The sequence below is a fragment of the Pelodiscus sinensis genome, chromosome 7 (assembly GCF_052426305.1).
Source record: "Pelodiscus sinensis isolate ZL-2025 chromosome 7, ASM5242630v1, whole genome shotgun sequence".
Classification (NCBI taxonomy): domain Eukaryota; kingdom Metazoa; phylum Chordata; order Testudines; family Trionychidae; genus Pelodiscus; species Pelodiscus sinensis.
The window spans coordinates 2774624-2788245 of record NC_143058.1 but is presented as its reverse complement, the minus strand read 5'-3'; the positions used below and the strand labels follow the sequence as shown (position 1 = coordinate 2788245).

At 48.3% G+C, this 13622-nt stretch overlaps 1 long non-coding RNA gene across 3 annotated transcripts; it reads left to right on the top strand.

Annotated features, from left to right (window-relative positions):
- The first annotated feature begins 105 nt into the window (after window positions 1–105).
- Window positions 106–5933, top strand: LOC106732947 (uncharacterized). Of its 3 annotated transcripts, none has more exons than XR_012905098.2 (4): window positions 106–247; window positions 582–3066; window positions 3151–3204; window positions 3717–5933. It is a non-coding gene; the product is annotated as an uncharacterized LOC106732947 (long non-coding RNA). The 3 variants fall into 3 exon arrangements; XR_001369186.4 differs by having other exon boundaries at window positions 582–2924; window positions 3717–5932; XR_012905097.2 differs by having other exon boundaries at window positions 582–3204.
- The last annotated feature ends 7689 nt before the right edge of the window (window positions 5934–13622 follow it).

Genomic DNA, 13622 nt, shown 5'->3' with positions numbered 1-13622 from the left:
ACCGGGCTAGCGTAAGTTTGCAGTAATCAAGTTTTGGGAAGTGAATTTCCTAACCTTTTGAACAGAAAAAGAAATGCTCCTGTGGGAGGCATTGGCCTTTTAAGGCAGTTGTAATTGTCATGGGTCGCCATCTACACATTTTTAGGATGTGGCCCACAGCGAATCAGTTTAGCCGCTGCTGTGTTTGGAAAGCTCGGCCAGATCTGGACGCGGCGAGACAGCTAGACAGCAGTGGCAATCGGGCCAGGTGAGACACCCGGTGGGCCGCTACTGCTGTCTGGGTGGGATTGGTGGTGTAGCCGCTGGGGTGAGACATGCCCTTCCTGCAGAAGATTCCAGACAATGGCTAGGTTGCCAGATCCTTTCCAGAAAAAAAAAAAAAGGATACTAAACATGGCGAGAAAAAAATTGGTTGAGAAAAAAAAAAAAACGGGGGACCAAACATTTTTGGGAAAAAAAAAGAAGATCACTGTGCCTTTAAATAACCCTGCTCCCCCATCCACGCCAGACTCAGCTGGGGAAGAACGTCTCCACTGGCTTTCCCTCCGAGAAAAATAATTTTCTGTGTTTTTTTTTTACAGGACAGAGGCTGCGAAAAGCAGACACCTGGCAACCCTAATGTGGTCATGGTTTGAACATGCGTCAGGAGTGGACCCGCTGCGGAGACCTTCTCTGGAGAGACGTACCAGAGTGCAAGGAACTAGAGAGCATTTCTCAAACTGGACAGACCCCTGGGGTCCACCGGCTCCTGAGCAACTCGGTCCTCCCCTCCCAGCGCCTCCTGCACGGGGGAACAGCTCTTGAGCAGGCTGCGGGAGGGAGAGGGAGAAGTGGGGATGGGGAGCAGTCGGGGAGGTGGTAAGATGCAGGGAAGAGGAGGCGTAAGGGTGCAGCAGGGACAGGAAAAGTGGGGGGGAGAGTCCCTGGGGCTGAGCCAGGGCGTGGTTGCATCATTCGGTTTCAGGAACTTGTATATCCTGCCTGAGCACCTCGAAATCTTCAACGTGTTGCCAGCTCCGGGCAGCCGATCTGTCCAATCAGAAGTATCCCATACTTTCCAACTGTCCAACCAGAAGCCCCCCCCCACACACACACACACTTTGACCAGTTAATTTTTAATGTTCTGGAACAAGTGTAATTCTATGCCCCCTCCCTTGAAGACTTTATCCTCTCACCAGCATAAAACACAAGATATTTCCCGACCTTGGTAATAAATCTGTTTTCTTATTGAAATTGACAAGTTAAGTCCCTCTCATTCCCCTCTCTGTGCTGTGCAATTTAAGCCGGTTGTTCGGGGCGCGTTAGCCGGGGTGAGGGGAGGGGGCGCTACACACATGTTTGAAATTAACACACGCCCGATCCTTATTTGCAGAATCAAAATCTCAGGGGCTCTCTGTGCCGTAGTGGGGGGCTGTCTGCTCTGTGACCGGGGTCCCCCTGCGCTGGGATGGGAGATTCCCACTGAATCTCCCAAATGTGGATTAACCCAGACACCCAGGATCAGCCTCCCAGGGAGAAAGACAAAGGCGGGGGGCAGAGACCAACAGGAGGTTTCCGGGGAAGGGGCAGTGGCTGTCAGGGGAAGCAGGGAGAGTACAGGCTAAGCCGGAGCCATGAAGGGGAGAGACTGAGGAGGGGTCTGGGGTGGTAGGGGCCCAGTCACCCCCATCTCAAGGGGGGGCCTGAGGCATCCTAGCCCTAATTCTTGTAACCAGATTACATCTGTGCTGTGCTGTACCCTGAAGGGACAATAAACTCCCTTTATTCTAGTGGCTGGTGGAGTCTGTTCGTGTCCTTTCGGGGGTGCAGGATCGGGGGAACCCCCAACATGCTGTCACACTCTCCCAACCCCCTTTCCTCCCCTGTCTGAAACTGACATGCTGCTTTGCTTTCCCCCATGCCGAGTTACCCCTCTCCCCCAAGACTTTAACATCTCTCCCTGGCATAAAACACAAAGGCTACGTCTAGACGGACACGATTTTGCACAAAATCTTGCCACGTGTCTACACTGGCCGGGAGTATTTGCGCAAGGACACTGACTTTGTAATGTACAAAATCAGTGGTTCTTGCGAAAATACTCCGACGCTCCCGCTCAGGGATAAGCCCTCTTGCGCAGGTATTCGTGGGCAAGAGAGCCAGTGTAGACAGCCACGTTAATTTTTGCGCAAGAAAGTCCGATGGCTAAAATGACCATCGGAGCTTTCTTGCGCAAGAGAGCGTCTACACTGGCACGGATGCTTTTGCACAAAAGCACATCTCTTGCGCAAAAGATGCCAGCACAGACGCTCTCTGACGCAAAGACTTTTAACGGAAAAACTTTTCCGTTAAAAGTATTTGCGCAAAATCATGCCAATCTAGATGCAGCCAAAGTGAAAGTTTTTCCAAGCAATAACCTCTTTTATTTCCCAACCTGGGTGGCAAGCCTGCTTTCTTACAGCAATTGACTAGTTCTGGGGATCTGAAAGAAAAAAATTCCACAGAATGAGACAGCATGACCGGGCTGATTTTAGGGTGGGCTTTTAATTAAACCTATGTCCCTCCCAAGACTATCACACATTTGCAATTAAAAACAGAGAGTTTTTACTGTAAGGTGTCAGTTACCTTACGGCTTGCCCTCTTCTCCCTTACAGCTTTCCTGTGCCTGTAAGCAGAGATAAGGGATAAGGGGGGGAAGATAAGCTTTTATCTGGCTGTCCTGAAAGTATGGGAATCTGACATTGGTTTGAAATACAACAATGCCCACCAGCTGTACATCCCGTTTTAACAAACATCCTGTATTCCATCCCTACTCCCAATTACCCAAGAGTTTCCTTATCACCCCACACCATACACCCAAACTTGTTTTAAGATTTAGCTATAAATAGGGAGAGAACTTTTGGCATGCTATCACTGTTCAAAATTTCGCTATGGAGAGCAACACGGTGGTAAGAGCATTTTAATCTGTGTGTACGGCTATATTTTTCATGCCTGGCGCTGTCATGACTTACAAGTTAATAACTGCTTTTTAACAGGATGATGCCTTTTCACCCGATCTGTCAGAGGCCGCCGTGGCAGAGTTAAATCTCCGTAAGCTGTGGGTTGTTGTACAAAATTACAATTGCATTGTTTGAAACAAAAGAACCAAAAAGGCATTTTTCTGTTTTAATCTAGGGCCAGATGTGGGGCGAGCGGATACTTTACCAACTAGTGCTGAATTGTTACAAGGTGGGTGTGTGGGCTGTTGTATTTGTCACTTAGTAATAGAGCGGTAGCCGTGTTAGTCTGATCTTGCTAAAACAAAAGGAAAAACTACATAGCACTTTAAAGACTAACAAGATAGTTTCATAGGTGATGAGCTTTCCTGGGCCAGACCCACTTCCTCCGATCATATTCTGGGAGAGAATTGGCATGACCATATTTCACTTTTTTCATTGTATTCTTTGGTATATATGGTCATGCCAATTCTCTTCCAGAATATGATCAGAGGAAGTGGGTCTGGCCCACGAAAGCGCATCACCTATTAAACCACCTTGTTAGTCTTTAAAGTGCTACATAGTTTTTCCTTTTGTATTTGTCGCTGTTACTTTTCCCCCTGCAGAGTAGGGGTCTCCACCCCCCCACCCCCCAGACTTTAACGCCTCTCCTATGCCGGGCTGATCTTTTAACGGCTATGCCAGATTTGTGCTTGTCTGCTAGTAAAAGGTGTGTGTTGAAACGGGCTGTTTGTGTGATGTTAGCTATAGACGCCGGACTTTTGCGAGAAGAAAGGGCACAGAAGCCTGTGGAAAGGACCAAGAAAGCCGCCTCCACGGCAGAGAACACTTTCCAGAGTGACAAGAAAGACCAACGCCCCCGATCTCGATCTACCCTGCCTGTCCCCAGCCTGTCTCAGACAAAGCGAGCGGGGGTTCAAAAGGGCGAGCGACGCTGTATCCGGGGTTGGGGGTAAGCATCGCAAGGGGGTAGCAATACCGCCAACCCTCAAAAGAAGTGCTCTGTAAAAGGGGTCAATAAGCCCCCAGCCGCCCCCTGGCATGGGGTCAGGGAGAGCCCCTGGGCCGAAGTTTGTGGTGCCAAGAAGCCTAGAGACAGGGATCTAAGTGACAGCTCGCAATGCATCATTGAATTATTCGATCTTAGTGTGAGACTAAGACACGTTTATGTGGGTGTGAGGCAGCTGCTGGAGAAAACGTTTCCCAGGCTGGTTCTGGAAGTGATGCAAAAGCAGAACTTTCCAGAAGACAGCGGGGATTTAGCCCAAAAGCTGGCAGAAACAAAAAAGATGATTGAAAACTTGGAAAACTGGTCAAACGGGGAAGGGCGTCAGTGACTAAGCACGAAAGCTAAAAAGGTACGGGGGGGGGGGGAGTGCGGGAGATCTAACAGACTAAGAAGGCTTTGGGCGAAAAAAACGTAGAAAAGCCAGAGTGGGTTTACGAAAATGCTCCCCCAGCCCGGAAAGGGAATCCCCCAACCCCCACTGCTGAAGCTGTGGATTCTCCCAACCCCCCTCAGATGTATTTATAAGAACATAAGAACGGCCGTACTGGGTTAGACCAAAGGTCCATCTAGCCCAGTATCCTGTCTGCCGACAGTGGCCAGCACCAGGTGCCCCAGAGGGGGTGGACCGAAGACAATGATCAAGCGATTTGTCTCCTGCCATCCCTCTCCAGCCTCTGGCAAACAGAGGCCAAGGACACCATTTCTAATAGCCTTTTATGGACCTAACCTCCATGAATTTATCTAGCTTCTCTTTAAACTTTGTTATAGTCCTAGCCTTCACAGCCTCCTCTGGCAAGGAGTTCCACAGGTTGACTACACGCTGTGTGACGAAGAACTTTCTTTTATTAGTTTTAAACCTGCTCCCCATTAATTTCATTTGGTGTCCTCTAGTTCTTCTATTATGGGAACAAGTAGATATCTTTTCTTTATTCACCCTCTCCACACCACTTATGATTTTAGAGACCTCTATCATATCCCCCCTCAGTGTCCTCAATATTTGGAGTGGGTGAGACACTGTCTAAGACCCCAAATATAACCAAGATTTCCGTTTTGCTAATTTGGACAGAATAGCGGGATTTGCAGAGGCCATGGCTGCTATTGACACCACTATTCAAAATCTGCTAGACAATATTAATAGACAATTGGGCCCTGAAGATTTCGTGCAGCTTAGATGCCCTGGGTCTCAACCAGCCCCTTTTTTCTCTGCGCAGGTCTTGGGAAGATTTAAACACGGCAGATTTTTTGAAGCACTTTGTTTCAGTGGTGCAGAGTAATGCGGGGGTCGTGGGGACCGGGACTTGAAGCTTGGTTGTGACGATTATCAAAACAGGGCGGGCGAAGGGTCTGCAAGGTCCCTAAAGGCTATCACGTACCGTAAAATCATAGGGGAAAAAAGAAAGCATGTAACTGACCTACATGATCAGGGAAATAACGTGTGCTTTGCTGGCAGCATCCCGGGTCTGTTATCAAGTGAAAGACTCACAAACGCCCAATAATGAGATGGGGCCAGGCGCCTCTACCAGGCGCTGGGGTTTCTGGACCCAAAAATGATCAGTTCGTATTGGCTAGACAAACTCAGCCACGTAAGCGCAAAGGAACGGACGCCTTTTAACTAGGGATGCAAAAGCCCATGTAATCAGTTAACTGGTCAAGTGCTATGTTTATCCAGTGAACCGTTTAGCCAGAATCTCACAGGCGGGGGGCCCAGTCAGACTGGAGTGTCCCCCGCTCGATGATGTTTACCAGTTAACCGGTTACATCCCTACTTTTAACCCATCAATTTGGCTTCTTCTGCAAGTCTGTCTGCACCAGCCCAGATAAGCGGGTAGCACACCACACAAGGCAACAGGCTGCGTGTCACTCCCTAAAAAAGGATAATGATAGAGATGCAGCCGTGTTAGTCTGGTGCAGCTGAAACAAAAACCAGGACTATGTAGCACTTTAAAGACTAACAAGATGGTTTATTAGGCGATGAGCTTCCGTGGGCCAGACCCACTTCCTCAGATCAAATAGTGGAAGAAATTGATCTAAGGAAGTGGGTCTGGCCCACGGAAGCTCATCACCCTAATAAACCATCTTGTTAGTCTTTAAAGTGCTACATAGTCCTGTCTTTTGTTCCTAAAAAAAGGAAGCCAAGCTGATCACTTAGGCTGTGTCCAGACTCAGGGTTTTTTTCGGGAAAAGTAGCCTTTTTCCAAAAAAACTTCCCCTGCGTCCAGACTCAAGCCGCGTTCTTTCGAAATTAAATCGAAAGAACGCGGCTTTTCTTTCGATGGCGGTAAACCTCATTTCACGAGGAAGAACGCCTTCTTTCGAAAGTTCCTCTTTCGAAAGAAGGCGTTCTTCAATGTAAATAGGGCTTCTTCGAAAGAGAGCATCCAGACTCACTGGATGCTTTCTTTCAAAAAAGCAAGCCGCTTTTTCAAAAGTTCAACGTGCAGTCTAGACGCTCTGTTTTGAAAGAGGCTCTTTCGAAAGTATCTTTCGAAAGAGCCTCTTTCGAAAGAGGCTTGCAGTCTAGACATAGCCAAAGGGTATGTCTACACTGCCACCCTAGTTCGAACTAGGGTGGCTAATGTAGGCATTCAAAGTTGCAAATGAAGCCCGGGATTTAAATATCCCGGGCTTGATTTGCATCTTGCCGGGCGCCGCCATTTTAAAATCCCCGTTAGTGCGGACTTCGTGCCCGCGGCTACACGCGGCATGGAGTAGGGAGTTCGAATTAGGCTCTCTTTGGGGGTTCCAAAGAGGATGGAGAGAGGCTGTTCTCAGTAGTGACAGATGGCAGAACAAGGAGCAATGGGCTCAAGTTGTGGTGGGAGAGGTCCAGGTTGGATATTAGGAAAAACTATTTCACTAGGAGGGTGGGGAAGCACTGGGATGGGTTCCCTAGGGAAGTAGTGGAGTCTCCATCCCTAGAGGTGTTTAAGTCTTGGCTTGACAAAGCCCTGGCCGGGTTGATTGAGTTGGGATTGGTCCTGCCTAGAGCAGGGGGCTGGACTTGATGACCTTCTGGGGTCTCTTCCAGCCCTATGGGTCTATGAGTCTATGAGTTTTACAGACTGAGCTCTTTCGAAGAGTGCTTAGGCATGACTATCGCTGTGCTGCGTCATGAAAAGAGGAATTGGTACTTTTTGACAATGGGGGGGGTACGATACCCCAAGACTGTTTTTGTATTGTTACATGACAAGCATTATTACGGTGTTTTAAACATGACTCCCTTGATGGGGCCCTGTATCTGTGCAACGACTGTTCTGCCACAAACAACCACAAACACCAGCACGCCTGTAAAAGCCGCTGTGGTACTTGTCATGGGGCTGAGTGCAGTGAAGTGGTCGCCGAAAAAAGCGCTGTCCCAGCTGTAAGCTGTTTTGCCGGTCTGAGGCCTGTTTAGAAAGACACCAGGCGCTGGCGGCTGCTGGTAAAGTTGATTGTAAAACCAGACGCCTTTGAGATAAGTGCGGCTTCTACGTTGCCAAAAATCACAAGCGTAAAAGGAAGACGTGCCCCCAGTGTTACCAAAAGACAGACAACAGAGGACCATGAGTGTTACATGCGTAACATCTTGTCTCCGGAGGAGGGGGAGGACTATGTGTTTTATGATTTTGAATGTATGCAATAAACAAGGGTGCACGTGTCAAATTATGTGTACCGTATATTCCGGCGTACAAGACGACCTCTGATGTTAAAAAACATCCCCCAAAAATCGGGGGTCGTCTTGTACGCCGGATGCCCCGCCGCCGGAGCCCCTCCGCGGCTTTGAAAGCCTCGGGGGAAGCCGGCGGCGGGGCATCCCAGGCGCGCATGGGCTGCCCCCCCACCGGAGCCCCTCCGCGGCTTTGAAAGCCTCGGGGGAAGCCGGCGGGGGGGCATCCCAGGCGCGCATGGGCTGCCCCCCCGCCGGAGCCCCTCCGCGCCGCCGTGGAGGGGCTCCGGCGGGGGGGCAGCCCATGCGCGCCTGGGATGCCCCCCCGCCGGCTTCCCCCGAGGCTTTCAAAGCCGCGGAGGGGCTCCGGCGGGGGGGCAGCCCATGCGCGCCTGGGATGCCCCCCCGCCGGCTTCCCCCGAGGCTTTCAAAGCCGCGGAGGGGCTCCGGCGGCGGCGCAGCCCAGGCGCGCCTGGGATGCCCCGCCGCCGGCTTCCCCCCGAGGCTTTTAAAGCCGCGGAGGGGCTCCGGGGGGGGGGGCGCCCATGCGCGCCTGGGATGCCCCCCCGCCGGCTTCCCCCGAGGCTTTCAAAGCCGCGGAGGGGCTCCGGCGGGGGGGGGGGGGCAGCCCAGGCGCTCCTGGCGGCTTTGCTCCCGGTGCCTCTGGTCTGCTGGGGACCATCTCCAGCAGACCAGGGACACCGGGAGCAAAGGAGGCGGAGGGGCGCTGGGGTATAAGATGAAACCCTATCTTTTAATTAAAAAGATAGGGGGTCGTCTTATACACCCAGTCGCCCTATACGCCGGAAAATACGGTATGCCTTATACTTAAATAAAAAGACAGCTGGGAATTTAAGGGTGTAGAATGCGTCAGCGATTTTGCACGAACCTTTGTAGACAAGCACTTTAAGGACTACACTTTTATTGCTCATAACGCTAAAGGTTACGATTGTTATTTTGTCCTGAGACAGCTGATTAAGGAAAAAATGCCCGTCAGCCCCGTAATGCAAGGCAGAAAACTACCGTGTGTAACGGTGATGAACTTCAACATCAGGTTCATAGATTCTTTAAATTTTCTACCCACGAAACGTAGCAAGTTACCCAAAGCTATGGGATTCGAGGGGGTCGAAGGAGGGGTTATCAGACACTTTTAATGATGAACAACTACTTCCTAGCAATAAAGCGAATACGGTGATTATAGATGATCTGATGGAGTCTGTATCTGACAGTGGTGAAATCGAAAAAGCCTTTACAAAATACATACACCACAGAAACTTAAGGGTTATGTACATTGTGCAAAACATTTTTTGTCGGTGGAAAAAGAGCAGAACGATTAATTTAAATACTAAGTACAGTAAAACTCCAATTGTCCGGCATCCAGTGGTCCAGCACTCCCGATAGTCCGGCACAAACTGGAACCCGGAAGTGCTCCAGCCAGCCGGACAATTGGAGCTGCTCCGCGCCGCTTCCCCAAGTCCACTGCTGCCGCTGCTGAAACTGACCAGCGGCTGAAGGGGAAATCTCGCTCCCCTGGGGTACAGAGCCCCCAGAAGGGTCCGAGGCTGGAGGTCAAATCAGTGAGGCAGGAAAGAAACTTAGAAGAGAAAACTTTATGATGCATGCATGCAGGCTGTCACTTCCAAGAGTGAAGCAGCAGCCCTGACAGACAGATTCAGGTATCCTTTATACAGAATGCTTAGACAGTTCAGTTGTGGATTGTTCTTCTTTAACATATCAAAGTCTCAGCAGAAGTACTCTGAGACTTCTGTTCACCCCAGGAGTGCTAGAAGTAAGTTTTTACAGTACACAAAGCCACATGAGAACTTGAGTGGAGGAGTCTACAAGGCAAACTGTGACAAAGAGAAGGGTTTACATGATAATTTGTGACAGACTAGGAGTATCCATGAATTTGAGATAGTCATTCCTAAGGGTCTTTGATTAGAGTTAATTTGATTTCACTCTGATACAGGGAGAGAGGCCTGGAAAACTTTTTAACCCTTACAGCAGTTTTCTTTTAGAGAGTTTTGATTTCTGCACAGTCCCCCCTTAGACACAATTGGAGTTATTTGATTTTCCCCACAATTCCCCCCTTTAATACTCCTATTGGAGTATTACTCAAAGTTATTCTAGACATTCTTAGGTATTCTTCTTTTGCTGGGATGAATTCTTATCTTAGAGGGAGGTTTTCTTTATCAGTTGGGTAAATGATCCACTGCCCATTCACCCCCAGATCTTTACCAGTGCCAATATTGCTTTTAAAACATAAGGGAAACATAAGGGAAGCATTCCCTTATGGATGTAATGCTTGAGTAAGGGGAATCTCTGAGGCAATCAGATTTTTATGCCAAATCTGCCTGTTCCCCCCCATGACTATGTACTTCTGGCACAGTGTTATCATTCTGGGCATCTACCCACTCCCGCTCTCCTGTAGAGTACTGACTACCAGTAGATCTGAATTTTAGGGGTCTGGTCCACAGGGAGGCAGGAGTTGGGATAAACTGTAATGGTAAAAGGCCTTCAGAGCCTATTATAAGCTGTTCACATATCCAACAGTCACTTATATTGGTGAGGGACACAACCTTTTGCAGGGCTTCCCAATAAGGGTGGGGAAAGTTATATACTAAGGCTATTCTGACTACTAAAAGAAGGAAAACAATCCTTATCCTATTATAGTATCTTAAATTTCTAAAGTAGAAAGGATAATAATAATATAGTAATTATCTAGCAACTAGCAAAGCAGTCTTTTAACTAAACTTAATCAGTTAGTATTGTTTGGCTTGCCTCTGCAGGCACTCTTCGAGGTTTCGTAGTCTCTTAGTTCACTCAATACTGGAAAGGATTCCCCTTTGTGAGAGCTACAGGGCTCCAGGCTCACCTGTAGGTCTTTGCTGGCACAGTCCTACCTCTCAGGTTGTACCTCGAAGCACCTGGTGGAGGCCGGTTTGGAAACAGTCTGGTTTGAGAGTTTGCCGCCTCAGTCCGCTGAACCTCGTCCTCAGGTGATTCCTCCAGGGAGGGGTCCTGGGTGACGGGGTCAATCAGCTCTGTTGGATCTGCAGTTCGGCGTACATGACTTGCATGGATCCACGAGGGGCGCTCCTTCACCTTTACTGCTGTGTGGGTGATGAACAGCAATTGGAACGGTCCTTCCCACCGGGCTGTCAGGGAATTCTTTCTGCGATGTTCCTTCACGAACACGTAGTCGCCTGGTTGGATGTTGTGGCACGGTACATCAGTAGGTACTGGGAGGGCTTCCTTTACCTGCAGGTGCAAGCTCTCCTAACCGTCATTTTATGTCTAGGTTTCTTCTTTCTGTGTGGCTGCTAGACTGTGGGCCTCCTGCAACATTAAACTGCTTACAAATCACACATGAATTAGATATTCTTGACAGCTTCTAGGTGCACGCCTAGGGCGTACCATTGTTTTGGGATTTGTGAGGCCACCCCCCTTTTGCTCATGTGTGTCATTTGATGAGACACCTGAGCAAGCTGCCGTGTGAGAGATTTTTGGGGCGACTGGGCAGCCATCAGGTGCACCCATTATCCCAGCTGGGGATAAGGAGCAGCCTGCTTTCTCCCAAAGGTTTTTCTCTGCAGGTTGAGCAGCTTGCTGTAGTTCTATCAGGTCCTGCAAAGAAACAGGGAGGGAAAGAGAGACCAGAATCTGAAAGGGAGTCAGAGGTCCATGTGCTGCTGCATGTCTGGCTGCTGCATCAGCACTCCCATTACCCAGAGAAACAGGATCAGTGGCACCTGTGCGGGCCGGGCAATGGGTAATAGAGAGGGATGTGGGTAGCTGAATAACATCAAGGAGTTGGGAGATAAGGGGACCATGAGAGATAGCAGAGCCAGAAGAGGTAAGGAAACCTCGTTGTTTCCAAATTTGTCCTGTGGCATGACAGACAGAGAAAGCATACTTTGAGTTAGTATAAATGGCAGCAGACTGTCCGGAAGCTAAAAGGCAAGCACGAATTAAAGCGATGAGCTCAGCAGACTGAGCTGATTTGATTTCTGGAAGAGAAAAAAAACCTTTAAAACATTATCTGAGACCACTGCATATCCAGCCTTTAGTTTACCAACTGCATTTCTTTTACATGAGCTATCAGTATACAATACAAGAACTGCATTTTCCAGCAGTTGAGCAGACAAATCTTGGGGAGGCTTTACACAGTGCTCAAGCAATTCTTCACAGTTATGGGTATGTGCTTTACCAGTAGAGGGTAAAGGAGAAAAAGTAGCTGGGTTAAGTACATTACATCTTTGAATTACCACATTTGGGGAAGAGAGGATAACATTCTCATACAGGGTTTGTCTCTGAACAGATAGGTGCTGAGTGCGGTGTCGCTGTAAGAGAGCAGAGACAGCATGAGGGACCTGTAAGATAATGCTGTGGCCTAATGTGACAGGTTGGGCCTTTTTAAAGTAATTCAGCAGCAGCTGCAACAGCCTTCAGACAAAGTGGGAACCCACGGGCTACTGAGTCCAGTGTTGCAGAAAAATAAGCTACTGGACGAGGTGTGTGTCCAAGGGGTTGACAGAGAGCTCCAGCTGCAATTCCATCCTGTTCATGACAAAACAGAGTAAAAGGCTTGCTATATTTAGGTAAGCCCACTGTGCAGAAGAGTTTTAAGGGAAAGGAAAGCAGATTCACATTCTGGGGACCAGGTCACTGGGTCAGGAGCTAAGATTAAGAGTAGAATAGTAAGGGGCCTGGTGAGTCCAGAAAAGTTAGGAATCCATTGTCTGCAATATCCTGCAGTACCCAGAAATTTGTATACCTGACTTTGGTGAAAGGGTGAGGAATGAAAAAAACTTGAGATTCGCTCAGGTGTTAACTGGCGGCCATCTCCTAAAAGTAAATGTTCCAAGTACTGAACTCTTTGTTTTACAAACTACAATTTGGCTTTGGAAGCCTTGTGACCCTTATTAGCAAGACACTTTAACACATAGGAGGTATCAGTTTTACATCTTTCCTTAGTTTTACTAGCAATTAGCACATCATCAACATACTGAACTAACACAGAACTGCAGGGAAGAGAGAGAGAATTAAGGTCAGCTTTTTTTTAAAAACTGAGAAAACAGAGTAGGGCTTTTACAATAACTTTACAAAAACATGTCCAGGTTAATTGATGACCCTGAAAGGAAAAGGCAAAGAGAAATTGGGAATTCTTATGCACTGGAATAGAAAAGAAGGCAGAACATAAATCTATTACAGAAAACCAGGTTAGGTACTACTGGAAATCTAGGGATTACAAACTTATTAATGGCTCTTAGGTCTTCTACAAATCTATAGATTTGCTTTTTCACAGGTAGTATAGGTGTATTACATGGTCAAGTTGTATAAACAAGTATCCCTTGTTTAAGGAGGGAGAGATTACAGGCTTAATGCCCTCTTGTGCCTCCCTAGCCAATAGATACAGGGCTACCCTTGGGAAAGGCTTGTTGTGTCTGTATGTTATTTGCACTGGTGTTGCAGAGGCTAGCAACCCCACTTCATTCACATGGGCTGCCCACAATGTCTCTGGGACTTCTGAGAGGTCCAGGAGGGGTGTATGTCCTGAGGTCTCATCAGATTCCTCTGAGAGTAGTAATGCCATCAAATTTGGAGCCTGATAGGGGGAAAGGTCAACAAATATCCCTTCCTCTCTACAGAGAAGGTTTGCACCCAATTTACACAACAAGTCACATCCCATAAGGTTTACAGGAGAACAGGGAGATAACAGGAAAGAATGTTCAGCTGACAAGGGTCCAAAGCGGGTGGGGGTGCAGATGGCACATCTGGGGAATCAAGCTGTTTCTTTAGAGTAGCCAATTCTTGCTGCAGCTTTTCAATAGAATCTTTTTTGCTAGCCATAATGCTCTGATTATATTTTTTTTTACTGCCACATCCTCCCAGAGGCACCAATATTCCATCTGGTTAGGATGTTTTTCCTCGAGGAAAACTCTAAGATAAGCAAGCTTTTGTAAGTCAAAGTTCTAATTGTCTGGGAATTCCC